Raw genomic sequence first — 4,472 nt, forward strand, 5'->3', positions numbered from 1 at the left:
GATATCACAGGGCGCTACTTGGATTCCTCATCAGCCACGGAGCTGACGGCGGGAATTCAAGGACACCTGCGCACGAATCTGGGGCAGCGCTGGCTCATGTGCCCTTTCTATGACCGCACGTTATGAACAATTTCAGACGCACACAATCGTAAAAGAACCCGTGTGGCCTCACCCACCATTCTTAGCTCATCCACCCACCCCCTGCTCCCCCATACTTTTTGGCAAGAAAATTTTAAAGCAAATTGTAAACATACTTCAATATGCATCTCTAACAGTTAAGGACAATACTAGTATCATCTCCAACAAAACTGAAAGCAATAATCTAATTACCTAAGATCATCTAATAGTACCCAGTCCATGCTTAACTTCCTGCAATTATCTCAAAAACGCCTTTTCACACTTTAAATTAAGATCTAAGCAAACAGTGCCCACACGTTGCACTTGCTGGGTAGACCCCCAAAGAGCATTTCCACCCCTAGCAGATCCCCTCTCGTTTGTAATCTCATTTACTTGTTGAAGAAAGTGGGCTCTTACAGAATTTCCCACATCCGGGACGTAGCTGATTGTTAGATCAGCTCTTAATACGTGAAGAGTGTTTAGCTCCGGAGAGATTATTCCCTGACCCAGTGAGTGGCAGACCTCGTGGGTGATGTGCTGATAAGAAGTAGGAGGGACAGGGTGCGCTCCTGGGTGCCAATTAGCAGGTGACAAACTCCAAAGGAAGAGGCACGTCTAAGGCAAACACCTCCAGGGATCACGACACAGGTTCAGCGGAAAGAAGGTGGCCTGACGGGCGGGCACGGCGAGCTGGAGTGTGTTTGCTGCAGGAGAACCAAAGCCCTCTTCTCAGTGCTGTGGGAGGGAGCCGCCGAGTCCTCGCCAGGCCCCCACGGGGCGGCCGCAGCACGGCTCTCTATAAGTCGCTCTCTCTGCTCATGTTACAGGAACACTGGATTCATTCTTATCATGAACAAACAAAAACACATCTCAGCTCATTTTACAGCCTTTCAAACAAAACAAAACGCTCCTTACAGTCGCCTTTTTATGTTCGTTTTTATTTAATTGATGACTTTACCTTAACCCTTCTTTGTTTGTGTGTTTAAAACCTGGACATGTCACGAGGCCAAGCTCCACAAGCGCATCACGTGGGGAACTGGGGGCCACTCAGCTCCTCCCGACCAGCTGTCTCAAACACGGCGCATCCCAGTTTCCTCCCCGAATTAGTTTCCTGGGGCTGCCAGAACAAAAGACCACAAGCCGGGTGCCTTAAAACCACAGAAGCTTATTCTCTCACAGTTTTGGGGGCCAAAAGTCCAAAACTGAGGTGTCGGCAGGGCTGTGCGCGCTCCGAAACCTGCAAGGGAGGGAGGTTCCTTCCTCGCCTCCGCCAGCCTGGGGGCTGCTGGCAGACTCTGTCGCTCCTTGGCTTACTGATGTGCAACTAATGCCTCCCTTCATCCTCACAGGGCGTCCTCCCTGGGTCTGTCTCCCTCCACATGGTCGTCTTCCTATAAGGACAGGAGCCATATTGGATTTAGGGGTCCGCCTACTGCAGAGACCTCGTCTGATACACCTGCAACAACCCACTTCTGAAGAAAGTCACGTCCGCAGGTACTAGGGGCTTGGACCCCAACATGTCTTTTGGGGGAGACATAATTCAAGCCATGACACTCCCCTCTCACACGTGAGTAGCTTCAAATAAAGTACCAACTACCAACCTCCTCTCCACTTAAAGCCATACGTCTGCCTCGTCCAGCCTGACGTATGGACGTCTGCAGACCACCGGCACCTGGAGGCCTTGTATGATGCTGCTGTCCTGAAGGTGGCTCGTCCACATTCCCTCACCTGCACAGAACGAGTGGATGAGCGCCCACAAGCCAGGCTGGAGGAAGACTTGTCGGGGAGGAGCCCAGAGGTGCTGGGCACCAGAGGGAAGACCAGCAGGAAGCAGAGCCAGGACCCAGAAACTGCACCTGCATGAAGCCAGGCAAAGATGTAACAGTCAGAGACACTCCCAGGTGAAGCTAAGCAACCTTCTGTAAGTCACCGAGCTTCACGGCATTTGTTTCCTTCTCTGTCAATGAGACACTAACTCGGCCAGCAGGGTTGCGCGATGGAGGAGTGAAATGATGTTTGCCTGGTGCCGAGCGCACCGTGGTCTGGACACGGCAGATGTTCCCACCTGCGTCCGTCAGGCACAGAAAGGCACAGAAGAAATGCTAGAACCTGATCCAAGGACTTGCATATCCTGGGCCCCCACTTCCTCCTCCCAGGCTTTTCAGGGTGATGAATGCACTTCAGATGTGGGTGCAGTGGGGACGCCACCCTGCAGGGGGTAGAGGGGACACAGGGCAGGGTGGCCCCATCCCGGTAGCATGGGGCTTAGAGAACAGTCGGGTTTTTTTGAACCACAGACCAACCGGAAGGAAGCTGTGGGACACCTAAGTAGAACCTCGACCAGGTGTTCATGGGGTAAACGTTGCCATTTAAACTCTGCTCTGTGGCTAGATGTGGGAAAAACAAAGATGCCCAAAGGGTCCATCTGTGGCATCCGTGGGAAGATGAGATACTCCTGACTGGCGACACGCCATGTCAGCTGGGGTCAGGAGTGGAAGAGAGTAATAACACTTCACATGTGGATGAGAACCTGGGTGTGTGGTTGTCCACTGGTGCACGTGGACAGAGGTCATTTAAAAGGGGAGACTGGTCTCAGTTCGGGGACTGAAGCACCTTGCTCCAGAGAATCACTGCCCCAAACTCACGCAGAAATGAGCAAGATTGCTCTGGGGACTGCAGAAGTGAGAATGCCACCTAGCAAAGTGACTGAATTCTGCACCAGATGCTTCATGGGCTATTCTCCAGCCCAACAGATTGCACCCATTTGAACCCCAGTTCACGACAATGCATGAGCAATGACTGTATCAAAGATCTAAATGACGGTGCAGGAATCAGGAGTAAATAACCACCACACTGATAAGAAACAGCAAAAGGCAAACGGCCTGCAGTCATTACCAAATGCTTTCTACCAAACTCTACTGAACTTGAACACACTTAACACACACTGACTCTTGCCCAGTTGAGCTCGGTAGAGTGGCTTAAAGAGGCTCACCCCACATTCCATACCTGACTTTCATCCTACGTTCATTGTGGATGAACACAGATTCATTACTTCAGCGTAGATTCTGGTGGAAGAGTCTCCCCAAAACTCTATATACGTTTTTCAAAGTTAGGGGCCAACATCTGAAACAGAAGAGAAGATGGGACCATTCTTTGGGATGAAGTAATTTATATTCATAGAATATAGAAGACATGTCAGTTACAGGTCCTCAACACTATCAGACCCCATACCCACCTTTTAAAAACTATTTTGTAATGCCATCTTAATCTGAAACAGGATTCCTAGACGGTATCACTTATACATCCTTTTGAAAAGAATCACCCTAACAACCTAAATCTAATGTAAAAGCAATTCATAATGAAATACTTACTTCAACACGTAAATGCTTGGGTACCATTGTGCTAGAGGACAAAAAGGGCCCCACACATTTCCAGAATACTCCCTAGGAGGCAGTACCACCCCCACCAAAAAGCATGAAGGCTGCACTCCGTGACCAGGGCCACCGACTGGACCACGGAGACCCCCTGGCCCAGGAGGGCTCGTCCATGTGGTGCAGAAGGCTCTAGCCAATAGTTCGCAGAGCCAAAAATGTCCTTCCAGCATCTGTACTAGAGAATGCAGAACCTGTTGGCCAGCCAGAAGTAAAGAGAAGGGGTGGGGACAAAGTCACTGGGGAAATAATGGTACAAGAGAGAACACTACAGGGAAGTGGGGAGACACTCGCCCCTGGAGATGGCTCTGATCCTGCTGGCTTCCAGATCCAGCTCCATTCCTGAGCCACCAAACACTCGTTCGCATACCTTTTCTTTAAGATGCCCTGACTCAATTTCTATGCTCTAAAATCAACATGATAAAAATTGTGGAGTGAAAAGGAAGTTCTGATGAGGTGCTTTTGTTTGCTTGTTTTAAATCTACTCCATTGCTGGCTTGAGAAGTGACTTAATGGGGAGATGAGTGCAAGCTGTGAGAGCTGCGATTTCTAATTCTCTGTCAGCCACAAATTCACTGCAGAGCTTTAGGCAAATGTACATGACATCGCATCCCTTGCAAACACCTCTTCCTCCTAGTTAAAGCCGGAAAATCTGGTACGGCTGACTACCAGTGACTTCAGGATTGGAGCTGCTGACAACCACCCATTCCCACACCTGCGAGGAGCAGGCGCCCCCACGGGCCTGCCTGCCTGACACTGCTCGTCGTGAGCCTCCCGCCGCCTTTCAGCAGAGCTCTTCTCCCAGCAGGTGCTGAGTCATCTGCATGGCAACTGCCAAGCAGGTAAGAGGTTTCCAACTTAGAAGGAAGGTGAGGGCCTGGTGAAACCACCTGCAGACCAAACCATCCATGATAAAAAGATGTA

At 50.3% G+C, this 4,472-nt stretch overlaps 1 long non-coding RNA gene across 1 annotated transcript; it reads right to left on the reverse strand.

The window, feature by feature from the left end:
• Positions 1 to 223: 223 nt before the first annotated feature.
• LOC135319515 (uncharacterized) lies at positions 224 to 3,235 on the reverse strand. The gene is made up of 3 exons (XR_010378163.1): positions 3,124 to 3,235; positions 1,719 to 1,973; positions 224 to 960 (listed from the first exon to the last, which is right to left on the reverse strand). It is a non-coding gene; the product is annotated as an uncharacterized LOC135319515 (long non-coding RNA).
• Positions 3,236 to 4,472: the final 1,237 nt, after the last annotated feature.

Source organism: Camelus dromedarius, chromosome 28, assembly GCF_036321535.1.
Source record: "Camelus dromedarius isolate mCamDro1 chromosome 28, mCamDro1.pat, whole genome shotgun sequence".
NCBI lineage: Eukaryota > Metazoa > Chordata > Mammalia > Artiodactyla > Camelidae > Camelus > Camelus dromedarius.